The following is a 13,921-nucleotide window of genomic DNA, read 5'->3' as shown; positions in this document are numbered from 1 at the left end:
AATAATTTCTAAAGAAAATTATGCTTGTAAGTTTTGTTTTTTTTTTCTGTTAGAGAGTTAAGCCTATTTGCCCTAATCATGTGCTAGATATGCTTGATTTTATTCCTGTGATATTTTATGGTATATTAACCATTTGTGTGTATATATCTTAAAATACTTTTTCTTTTTTTATGCTGGTTTTTTATGCTTAAGGAAACATTCTTCTATTTCTTCTAATAGCCATCTTTATATGTATGCCATTTTGTAATACCTTTATCCTAACCCTTCTATCATTGCCATCAATATTATCATTTATAATCTTTACCTCTGTGTTTTTAAAATAATTTCAACTAATTGATTTGTCAGCGCTTAATTCCCAGCTATTACACATGAGAACATTAAGGAGCTCAATCCACTTCTACTTTTTCTTATCCTTTCCCCATTTTTGTGATTTTTTCCTTATTTTTACCAATTACATTCTATGATTATGAACCACTTACCCTTCCTTTGTTTTACTCTTAATGTTACAGTTAAATGTTCTCAGCGTTCACCTCAGACATTTTACGCATTTTCCCAATCATCAATTGTTTGAATGAAATTTGTTCCCTAGAGTATTTGTGAGTAATCTATCTAGACTTCTCAACTCAAGTTCTAATGTTCTAAACTCAAAGATTTGTCTTTGTTCTTTTACTCAAAGGAAAACTTGGCTAGATAAAATATTCTTGCCTCCCATGACCTTTCCTTAAGTATCTTGTCAATGTAGCAACTGCTAATAAGGAATACTGCCCTCCAGAAGTATGATGTCAACCTGATTTAGTATACCTATCTTCTATCTATCTATCTATCTATCTATCTATCTATCTATCTAATGTAGAGAGAGAGAGCACACTCAAGCAGGGGAGAGGGGCAGAGGAAGAGGGAGAATGAGAGAGAGAATAACAAGCAGGCTCCCTGCTCAGTGTGGAGCCCAATGTGGGGTTTGATCCCATGATCCTGGGATCATCACCTGAGTCACAATCAAGAGTTGGATGCTCAACTGACTGAGCCACCCTGATGCCCCATGATGTAGTATTATTTTTAATAGATACCCAGACTATCATTTATCTTTACTGGAGTTATTTACACTTAAAAATTATTTCATAATTTTATCATTTCCTTTGCAAATTATTTGATTTTCTGCCATCTTTTATTATTTGTCTTTTTCTAATGGTGTGTGTATGTGTGTGTATTTAAAAAAATTAATGTTTATTTTTGAGAGAGAGAGAGAGGCAGTGTGCAAAAGGGGGAGAGGTAGAGAGAGAGAGAGAGAGGGAGGGAGGGAGACACAGAATCCAAAGGTGTGTTCATTCTTTATGTTGTTCTTTCAAGGCTACACTTTGCTTCACTAGCTTTTTATTAGTTTATCTAGAAATATCAGGTAATTTTTAAAATATAAAAAGGCCTTGTAAAAAATTCTTTGTGTTTTATTGTTGCTTTAACAAAGGACTTAAAAATAAGACCTTCGTGTTTTCTTGAGCTTTGGCCGGTCCTGACTTCTATTCATTTTTATGACTTGTATCTCATTGGTGATCTATGAGATCTGCAGCCTTTGATATCCCAAATTATTTCAAAGCAACTTTCCCTGCCTCTACCAGCAATTCTGCTTTGGTCAATTATTCTTGCTTACAGCAGTTGCCTCTCAACAAATAACGTGGAAGATTTATGAGATGGCCTGCAATGGTCACCTCAAAATTTCTAATTTTCCCTGTAACACTTTCATGGCTTCCTATGTGGCTTGTCTTAGAAAGCTCTCACATCAACTTCATGGTCCTAAAAGGAAAGTATGGCACACTCAAATTAAGAAATTTCATTGTGTAATTTTTACAATAAGAATATGTACAAGGTGTAAGGATGGCTAAAACCACAAAGAATAATGCAGGAATCCACAATAAGTAGCAGCAGAGGTGCTTTTATTCACCCGAAAACAGAGCAACTCTCAGTATCTCAGGAATGAAGAGACCTGGGGATCAAGTGGCCCACAGAACCTGGAAAGTGAGAGGTAAGTAAAGAAAGTTGCCTTAAATGGAGTAGTGACTTTCATCCAAGGGATACAGACAGACCGAATAGCCCCCAGGGACAAATATACTGGAGTAAATAGATTTATATCAATATAATTCCTCCCTATGATTTCTGGCAAGGACTCTGCATTGGCTGTATGGAATTAGAAGCCAATGAGCTGACTTCCCAGGGCAGAGGGCAGGTGAAGGAGGAGAAAGAGCGGATTTAGAACCACAAATGGAAGATCTGGCAAAGTCCATCACTTTGTCCCCTAAGTTTTTCACTCTTATCCTTCATTTGGGTAAAAGTTTGTGTCTCTGTCTCAGGCATACACAAAGCATAATCATCTGCTAGTAAATGTATCATCATGGGTGCTATCAATTTGTATCCACTGACATTCTTCATATAAAGTGGTGGGAATGTGGAGGAAAAAATACATAATATAAAATATATAGCTGCTATTGTCCTGGACTTGCTAGCTAGCCCATGAAGTATAAGTTAGTAAAAATAGACACCTTTATGTGTCTAAATAATGATAGGCACTAATCATTCCATATATATTTTACCCTCTTCTACATCACAGATAAATTGAATTCTTGACCTGGGGAAATAACTCAAAGTGTTATTCCTGTACAATATAAGCTACCGCTGCCTATTTTTTTTTTTTTTTTGTTAGAAATCAGCTTTCCACTGACCAAAGTTTTAAGGAAAGATAGTTCTAAGAAGAATTATGCTGAATTCATTCTGATTTCCAGTCAGTCCTCCTGTTCTGTGCTAGGTATCAACAACATAATTTTCACGAGTAATCAGGAGAAAAATGAACATTGCAGGTTCCATATTGATTTGTTATTTAATCTGAATGAGAAATGCCAAATGATGGGGGGCAATTTTAATTTCCAATTCATTGGAATCATTGGTAGGTTCTCTGAAGGAAGCAGACTTCCCTTGGATACTATGGGAACAAGTTACAGGAACAGAAACAAACATCCTTCAGATTATTAGGTGTAGTAAAAAGAGAAACCACTCCTATCTCTACTCTTGGTTTCAGGATTTATATTTCTGGCTATGGGGGAGACTGCCTTATATGTTGGTTGCTGATTTTAGAAAAATGGCTCATCTTATAAGCCAACTTCCCAATGCAACATGTTCATATTGGCCATCTATTCCCTTAACTGAGCCCTCTGAAAGTCACTATGGAGCTCTCCCAAGTAGGATAGTTCTGGTTGATGGAATGTGTGAGAAGACCAGAAAATTCCACACAGATGAGTATACTGCCACATTTACCTTGCCATAACTTTCCTGGTAGGAAGTGTTTTATGGAATACCTTGGTAAGCATCACAATAGTCTATATACCTGTGAGTGACAGTACTGGCAGAAGTGTTATAGACAGAGAAGGCAAATCTACTCCCCAAATATAAGTCTATCACTGTCAGGGTAATTGCTGCCATAATAGACAAGGTCTAAAATCATCAATCTGGTGCTATGACACCAGATTATACCCTATGGGGCATAGTGCCATTCTGAGAATTTATTTGTAATTTTTACAGAGATAACCTGCACTCATTTAGAAATCAAGAAACCTGTGATTAAATGCATCTTAAATCCTGCATCCTTTTTCCGAATGTTTTTCTGTTTTCATTCCATAGATTAATCAATGGTGTTTCAATCTACTTATTTACTTGGACTAGAAATCTTAGAAACGTTCTCCACTCATTTCTGTATTTTACTCTCCATGTTCTTTTTAAACAATTTTTTTTCAATATATGAAATTTATTGTCAAGTTGGTTTCCATACAACACCCAGTGCTCATCCCAAAAGGTGCCCTCCTCAATACCCATCACCCACCCTCCCCTCTCCATGTTCTATCAGTAAGCAGGTTGCAAAAATTATATTCAAAACACCACAAAATCTGTTCCCTCTCCTTCATTCTCTATTATATTGTCTCTCCCAGAGACTTTCCTAATATTCTTTGTACCACAGCAATAGTCTTCCTCAGTACTTCCTCTTTCCAGTCCCTTTCATTGTATACACTGCACACAAACATATTTATAAAACAAAATACAAGTAGAGCATTTAATTTTCTTCTTACTTAATTAAATCGTCCTTAGGGGCCATCATGGCATACAAGACTCACTAAAATCTGCTCTCACTGTATCTTCCCTTCACTACTTGTCATCTGTTTTCCCTCTCCGCAAAGGTTTTATGCTCTAACCAATGCACAGCAATATTTAGTATGTTCGACTGTAAAGATAATGTAGAATAAGTGTCATGATCTTCAATTTGAAAGAAGTAGTGTTATCTCAGCCATTTTCCTACCTGAATATATACTTTCTCATTTAGTCAGTTGCTATTTATACTTTGAATGTTTGAATATATATGTCCTCACAAAGAAAAAAAAGGAAATATTATAAGCAGAAGAGTTAAATTTCACCTAACATTTATGGACATTTGTTTTTTTAATAAACCATTTGATGCAGCAACAGTTTTTATAGTCTCTGTACCAGTTGGTCTTTTAGGAAGCACATAACAATGCCAATTAACAAGGTATATATGTCCACTATTTATTTTCACACCTAGCACACACACTACATGACATTTAGTATCCAGTCACCTTGTATAAAGGGTTTTGTTTTGTCTGGTCTTGCTTTACTTTCCATTGATTAGATGGGTATGGAAGCAGAACTTCTTTGTCACTTCACTGGAAACTGTCTGGATAGCAACGGAGTGTATCATAAATCAATTCTACCAGGAAAACAGCTCACAACCAAAGTCAATATCATGGTATAAAGCATCTATAACAAGAATCAAAATGAAATAAGCCTCAACACTTTGCTTCTTCAGAGAACTTCAAAGTTTTAAAAATGTATACAACAATATAATAAGACCATGTGTTTATTATTTTTTAATATATATTTAACAGAAAATATAAATCTAAACATTTATGGAAGAGGGAAATACTGAATAATTGATTGCAGTATTAAAAGTTTTGTTATAGTATAAGATGTATAAGCATGCCCAAACAGAAATTCTACTAGATCAATCTGAATTATTCAGGACTCCATGCTCCACTAATAGGTCCTACTTACTTTTTTTAAATTTCATAACCTACTCTGAATTCTGTTTCATAGATATTGAATAAATTTATGTGTTTTGCACATAAATGTGTGTATATATGACTTTGCATATATATTAATTTTCCCACATATGCCTCATTTTATTTGCATCACTGAAATATTTGATTTCTCTACAAAATCATACATTAAAACATAATTGTCATTTTACTTCATTGCAATTATTTACATTTTAAAAACATCTTACAAATATTGCAAAGAGAAATATTGACCATACAAGAAAAATAAAATTGAAATAATCTAGTAATAAATTTTTAACTTGAAAAAAAGTTCCCATTTGTAAAGCACTGTAACTGCTATTTATTTGGTGATTGTCATATTTTAGGCACACTGAAGAAGAGTAAAGGAAGATCATAATCGTTAAGAGAAAATTTTGGTCATTGTAATTGCTATAATGAGTAATACATGTGTTTGGAGTGCAGTAGAATATGGCCAAAGATTTAACCACAAATATTATTGAGAAGTTAATAGAGACTTTCTATTTTCTTTTGCATATACTTTTCTGATAAAATAATTTAATTACTCTTTGCTTATATTTCAGTAGATGTTCAGCAACCCATTTTGGTCTTTAATAATCCTTAAGGTTCCTGCTGCACTAGAATAGCACTGATTGCCAAGAGCTTGCAATAACTAATGATATACTTATTTACATTCAGAAAGAGTTTTATGTTACTGGTGATACTTCTGTCACTCCTGCTCCTTCTGCTTCTAATACTATTGTTGCTACTTATTATTACTGTCATTATTGATATCATTATTGTCATTATTATAAACAGGTATCCTTGAATGTTTGTGAACAAAGGGTTAAATTTTAACTCAAAATGAAGCTAATAATATATAAAACTGCTGTTTCATAATAAAGTAAAAGAGCAGCATGGTGTAAGACTCACAAAATAGCCTTCAGATGCTATTTCTTATGGCCATTGTCCTTTATATACTGCTAATATAAAAGTAACTTGGTGTATTTTTTGCTAGTCTTGAGCTCATTTGGCAATATATTTTTATGTGTATGCATATCAAAATAAGAAAAAGTGCGTGAACTTTACCCAAAAATTCTACCTCTAATACATATGTTTTAGTAAATAAATAAATAGGGAATTTGTATAAATTGCTCATATATATATTTTAAAACTTTGTTTAAAATTCTATCAAGGTGGTAATTACCAATGTTCGAGGAGAAACTAAATAAAATACAGCTAATTCATTTAGTTAAATATATTATTATTAAAAATATGTGGGCGTATCTTAATATAGAAATATATCTAAAATGTGTAATTAACAGTTTACAAAAAGGATATTGCTTCAGTCAGCATTTACCGAGTGAAAGTATATCAGTAAACAATAAACATACAATATACGACAATATATTTAAGAAGTTAGTGAGAACGAAGACCCTAAAATAAGTTATATCAAGTGTATTAATTATTAGAGAGAATTACACAGTGCAACTTGTCTGTGAGATTAAGGAAGTCAAGGAAAATGAAAATTAAGATGAAGTACACATAATAAGAAGGTGTTAGGTTAGTAAAACTTGGGATGTTGCAAGAACATATCAAGCACATCTACTACCGACCTCAATGCTGGGTCACTGTGAGGAGTTTGTCTGGGCTGTTGTCCGGGTTAGGAAAGGGAAAACCAAGTTTAAGAGGCTAGAGAAGGACTTGGAGCCTGTTAAGGATTTTAGATTTGATCAAAAGTAAAACGTCATAACAATAAAAAGTTTTAAAAAGTAATTCACAGTAGTAAAAGCAAGCAGCATATCTAAATTTGTATTATATGAATGGAATAATTTTGAACAGATATACATAAAACAGAGCTATCAGTGGTAGATATAATGGAAGATGACTTGGGTTTTACTCTTTATACTGTTACTTATTATATGACATTTTTCAAATGACACTTAAGACTTTTCTGATCAAAATAATCAATGTAGTTAAAGCAGGCAACCCAAACCACACCATATCCCATACCTAATGTTTTTGATTGGTGAATTCCGGCTATAGTGCATGTATTTATGACTTCCCTGAGACCTCATTAGACCATCTCAAGTTTCTCCGCTCTGACTGTAGAGTTGAGTATGGGTTGGAGTGGGACCAGTGTATATACTCAAGATAAAAGAATATAGACTTGATCTTGGCATTAACTGATTCTAAGTTTATAAGCATATGGACCTTATTTTTTTTATTTATTATTTTTATCCTCAGGATAGAACATATTGCTTTGCAGTTAGAAGAAAGACAATATGTTTTGAATAAGACTGACTAAACCATTCTTTTTTTGCTATCAATTCTACTCTTTGAAGGTTTTCTCAATATCTGCCCTACTTTTACAAGCCTTAAACTGGCATAATAACTTTGTGTCATTTTTGGGACCGTTTTTATTAATGCCTTACATGAACTGTTTCCGTAAGTCTGCTCAGGATTCTTGAAGCATAGGTCTTCCTGATATTTCAAGTCAACCTTGGACTTCTCCTTCTTGCTAACTTGATTCATAATTTTCCATCAGTTCACTTCACACCTGGGCCATGCTCCACTTCCTTCTCAAATGACAAATTGCATGCTAGAAGCAGTTGCCTGAGATTGACAAAAAGAACTTTGCCAACCATGGAACTCTATTCAGTCCAAAGACTAAGATTATTTAAATGAAAAGAGAGGAGTTCTTGATTATGTAACCCTAAGATAATAAATAATTTCAAAACTCTGGAAATGTTTTTTTTAAATACATATGGAAATATTATAAATATTATGGAGAAGTTAGCTATTTCTAAAATTAGCATAATTTTAGGGACATTAAAAAGAGGGTATAAGGGGGAATTTACATGTTTTAACACTAATTCTAAAATAGTTGTTATTTTCTATGATTAGATACAGAATTTATCCGTCTAATAAATTATGTATACATAAAACTTATGACATGGTATTGTCCAACCGTTGCACAGTATTAGGACCAAAATGTAGAAATATGGAAGAAATAGAATCGACACCTAAAATCTGTAAGCTGTTTTTATTTAGTATGGGGAAATACTTTCACACATAAATGATAGTTGAAATACAAGTAATGTATAAGTCAAGTAAAAAAGATATTGAAATATAATTCAAGAGGCAAATTAATGACTAAACAACATTTTCTTATTATAACAGAACATTGGTTCTATATATCCCAGGGAAGATTTTTTTTTTCCATTTGGCATCTAATAAGAAAAATGGGGGCACCTGGGTGCCTCAGACGGTTGAGCGTCCGACTTTGGCTCAGGTCATGATTTCACAGTCCATGGGTTTGAGCCCCATGTTGGGCTCTGTGCTGACAAGCTCAGAGCCTGGAGCCTGCTTCAGACTCTGTGTCTGTCTTTCTCTCTGCTCCTCCCCATTCACACACTGTCTCTCTCTCTCTCTCTCTTCCTCCCTCCCTCCCTCAGAAATAAACATTTAAAAAAATGTAAAGAAAAGAAAATTGGTTCTAGGATTTCTTACATCAAAGGTTAAATGTGATATTTGCCAGATGCTTAAAAAAATACTAACACATCCACCTTCAAAATCTCAAACTCACTCCTCTGTTATTACTCTCAAGTAAAGACTATGTAGGTTTAAATCAAAGACCTTCCATACATTAAAGGAAATGTTTTTTTTTTCAGCATAGGGAAACTTGTAGGTAAGATTTTAAATATTACAAAAACAAACAATATTTCTCAACCAAGAGAAAGTTAGATACATTCAATAATAATTCTAAATATATTCAGTAGAAAATATGCATCATGTATCACTCTGTTCTATGACAAATTGACATATTTATCACGTTTCAAGGAAAGGTAAAGAGACAGAATAAATTGATGTTGGATATTAGACATCAAAATTTAAAAACCCAACATCTAAAATAAAAAAGAAATAAAGAATACCAAAAAATAAAAAGAAAATAAAAATACAAATAAAAATGCAACATCTAAAATGGATGAAATAAAATAAATTTTCATTTGATATACAGGAAAATTGAAATTTCATTGTGTGGTGAAACAGATATTTTCACGATTGTTTATAGATCCCCTAGGAAGAAATTGGGAGGATATTTAGAAGAAAAAAATCTTAGTTATATGTAAAGAAAAACTACAGTGTAATAAAATAAGTAAAAATACGATTTTCTAAATAAGTAGTAAGTGTTCAGTCTTGGGGTACCTGCGTGGCTCAGTCAGTTAAGTGTCTAATTCTTGGTTTTGGCTCAGGTCATGATCTTGCAGTTTTGTGAGTTCAAGCCTCACTTCCTGCTGTGCTCTGTGCTGGCAGAATGGAGCTTGCTTGGGTTTTTCTCTTTCTCCCTGTCTCTCTGCCCAAATAAATAAATAAACTTTGAAAAAAATAAAAAAAATCAATCTCAAGATGAAATTTCACTTATATTCATTTTGCAATGAAAGTAAGAACAGTTGAAGATATCAAAGGATATTGATATAGTGACAGCAGAGATTTACAAAAAATGAAGGTAAGCAATAATTCTAATAGTTTAAACACAAATTTAAATGATTTATTTTAAAGAAAAAATACAAACTTATTAATCCAATTAAAAGAAAAAAAAAGAAATTTACAGTTTCCATTGCTGATACTAAAAAAGAAGAAAGATCTCAAATGAATTACCTTGTTGAACATCTGAAGAAGCTGGAAAAAGAAGAGAAAAATAAACTCAAAAGAAGCAGATACATATATATGTGTGTACATATATATATATATATATATATATATATATATGTATGTATGATAAAAGTTAGAATGTGAATAAATGAAATTTTAAAAAGTAGAAATAGAGAAAATCAATGGAGCCATAGTTGGTTCTTAAGATCAACAAATTTGAAAAATCTTTAATCTTACCATGCTAATATTTTTTATCTAAATTAGCTAGATAATAGAGTTACTGAACAATTTATACTTTGCTATGAAAAACAAATTCTGTTTGTATTTGCTTAATGTTTAATATTCATTAAAAATATTCAGAAATGGGGTGCTGGGTAGCTCAGTCAGTTAAGTGCCAGACTATTGATTTTGGCTCAGGTCATGATCCCAGGGTTGTGAGATCAGCCCTGCAATGGGCTCCATGCTAGGCGTAGAGCCTGCTTAAGATTCTTAATCTTTCCCCTGATCATGCACTTGCACAGGCATGCAAGCACTATCTCTTTCTCCCAAAAAAAAAAAAAAAAAAAAAAAAAAAAAAGAAGAAGAAGATTTTAGACAATCCAAACCATCAGAGGAATGAAAAGACTTTAAAAGGAAAATTTTAATCAGTAGATATTGGGAAAAGACAAAATTAAATTCAACAAATAAACACACAGAAAAAAATGAAATTAAAAAAGAAAATAGAAGTAAAAGAAAGAATTGAAATATGTCCATAAGCATAGTACTTTTAAACACATTATCATAATCTATTAAAAGACAATGTATTGTAAAATGATCAAGTAATTCCTTTTTTTCTCTTTTCTTCTTTTTTTTTAAAAAAATCTATATCCAAGTTACCATGTAGTGCAACAATGATTTCAGGAGTAGATTCCATAATGACCCTTACCCATTTAGCCCATCCCCCCTCCCACAACCCTTCCAGTAACCTTCTGTTTGTTCTCTATAAGAGTCTCTTATGTTTTGTCCCCCTCCCTGTTTTTATATTATTTTTGCTTCCCTTCCCTTATGTCCATCTGTTTTGTATCTTAAAGTCCTCATATGAGTGAAGTCATATGATATTTGTCTTTCTCTGACTAACTTCACACAGCATAATGCCCTCAAGTTCCATCCACATAGTTGCAAATGGCAAGATTTCATTCTGTTTGATTGCCGAATAATACTCCATTGTGTATATATACCACATCTTCTTTATCCATTCATCCATCGATGGACATTTGGGCTCTTTCCATACGTTGGCTATTGTTGATAGTGCTGCTATAAACATTGGGGTACATGTGTCCCTTCGAACCAGCATATCTGTATCCCTTGGATAAATAACTGGTAGTGCAATTGTTGGGTTGTAGGGTAGTTCTAATTTTAATTTTTTTGAGAAACCTCCATACTGTTTTCCAGAGTGGCTGCACCAGTTTGCATTCCCACCAGCAGTGCAAAGGAGATCCTCTTTCTCCGCATCCTTGTCAACACTTGTTTTTGCCTGAGTTGTTAGTGTTAGCCATTTTGACAGGTGTGAGGTCGTATCTCATTGTGGTTTTGATTTGTATTTCCCTGGTGATGAGTGATGTTGAGCATTTTTTTTCATGTGTCAGTTGGCCAACTGCATGTCTTTTTGGATAAGTGTCTATTCATGTCTTTTACCCATTTCTTCACTGGATTATTATTTTGGGTGTTGAGTTTGATAAGTTCTTTATAGATCTTGGATACTAACACTTTATCTGATATGTCACTTGCAAATATCTTCTCCCATTCCATCAGTTGCCTTTTAGTTTTGCTGATTGTTTCCTTTGCTGTGCAGAAGGTTTTTATTTTGATGAGGTCCCAATAGTTCATTTGTGCTTTTGTTTCTCTTGCCTCTGGAGACGTGTTGAGTAAAAAGTAACTGCGGCCAAGGTCAAAAAGGTTTTTGCCTGCTTTCTCCTTGAGGATTTTGATGTCTTCCTGTCTTACATTTAGGTCTTTCAGAATTTTGAGTTTATTTTTGTGTGTGATGTAAGAAAGTGGTCCAGGTTCATTTTTCTTCCTGTTGCTGTCCAGTTTTCCCAGCAAAACTTACTGACACTGTCTTTATTCCCTTGGATATTCTTTCCTGCTTTGTCAAATATTAGTTGGCTATATGTTTGTGGGTCCTTTTCTGGGTTCTCTGTTCTGTTCCATTGATCTGAGTGTCTATTTTTGTGCCAGTACCATACTGTCTTGGTGATTACAGCTTTGTAATACAGCTTGAAGTCCAGGATTGTGATGCCTCCTGCTTTGGTTTTCTTTTTCAAGGTTGCTTTGGCTATTTGGGGTCTTTTCTGGTTCCATACAAATTCTAGGATTGTTTGTTCTAGCTCTGTGAAGAATGCTGGTGTTATTTTAATAGGTATTGCATTGAATATGTAGATTGCCTTGGACAGTATAGACATCTTAACAATATTTGTTCTTGCTATCCAGGAGCATGGGATATTTTTCCATTTTTTTTCTTCCTCAATTTCTTTCATTAGCTGTCCATAGTTTTCAGTATATGTATTTTTTACCTCTTTGGTTAGATTTATTCCTAGGTATTTTATAGTTTTTTGTGTAATTGTAAATGGGATTGATTCCTTGATTTCCCTTTCTGTTACTTCATTAACTGTGTATGGGAATGAAACCAATTTCTGTGCATTGATTTTATATCCTGCAACATTGCTGAATTCATGGATCAGTTCTAGCAGTCTTTTGGTGGAATCTTTTGGGTTTTCCATATAGAGTATCATGTCATCTGTGAAGAGTGAAAGTTTGATCTCCTCCTAGCCGATTTGGATGCCTTTTATTTCTTTGTATTGTCTGATTGCTGAGGCTAGGACTTCTAATACTGTGTTGAATAACAGTGGCAAGAGTGGACATCCCTGTCTTGTTCCTGACCTTAGGGGGAAAGCTCTCAGTGTTTCCCCATTGAGGATGATATTAGTGGTGGGTTCATATATGGCTTTTATGATCTCGAGGTATGCTCCTTCTATCCCTACTTTCTTGAGAGTTTTTACCAAGAAAGGATGTTATATTTTATCAAATGCTTTCTCTGCATTTATTGAGAGGATTATGTGGTTCTTGTCCTTTCTTTTATTGACGTGATGAATCACATTGATTGTTTTGCAGATACTGAACCAGGACTGCATCCCAGGTATAAATCCCCCTTTGTTGTGGTGAATAATTTTTTTTAATGTATTGTTGGATCCAGTTGGTTAATATCTTAATGAAGATTTTTGCATCCATGTTCATCAGGGAAATTGGTCTATAATTCTCCTTTTTAGTGGGGTCTTTGTCTAGTTTTGGAATCAAGGTAATGCTAGCTTCATAGAAAGAGTTTGGAAGTTTTGGTTCCATTTCTATTGTTTGGAACAGCTTCAAGAAAACAGGTGTTAACTCTTCCTTAAATGTTTGGTACAATTCCCCTGCAAAGCCATCTGGCCCTGGGCTCTAGTTTTTTGGGAGATTTTTGATTACTAATTCGATTTCCTTACTGGTTATGGGTCTGTTCAAATTATCTCTTTCTTCCTGTTTCAGATTTGGTATTTTATATGGTATTTTATACATTTCTTCTAAATTGCCCATTTTATTGGTGTATAATTGCTCATAATATTCTTTTATTGTTGTTTGTATTTCTGGTGCATTGGTTGTGATCTCCCCTCTTTCATTCTTGATTTTATTTATTTGGGTCATTTCCTTTTTCTTTTTGATCAAAATGGCTAGTGGTTTATCAATTTTGTTAATTCTTTCAAAGAAACAGCTTCTGGTTTCACTGTTCTGTTCTACTGTTTTGTTTTGTTTTTTGGTTTTGATAGCATTGATTTTTTTCTCTAATCTTTATTATTTCCTGTTTTTTGCTGGTTTTGGGTTTTATTTGCTGTTCTATTTCCAGATCTTTAATGTGTAATGTTAGGTTGCATATCTGAGACCTTTCTTCCTTCTTTAGGAAGGCCTGGATTGCTATATACTTCCCTCTTATGACCACCTTTGTTGCATCCCAGAGGTTCTGGGCTGTGGTGTTATCATTTTATTGGCTTTTGTGTACTTTTAATTTCCTCTTTAACTTCTTGGTTAGCCTGTTAATTCTTTAGTAGGATATTCTTTAGTCTCCAAGAATTTGTTATCTTTCCACATTTTTT

This window comes from Panthera leo, chromosome C1 (assembly GCF_018350215.1).
Source record: "Panthera leo isolate Ple1 chromosome C1, P.leo_Ple1_pat1.1, whole genome shotgun sequence".
Lineage (NCBI taxonomy): Eukaryota > Metazoa > Chordata > Mammalia > Carnivora > Felidae > Panthera > Panthera leo.
This window is presented reverse-complemented; position numbering follows the sequence as displayed.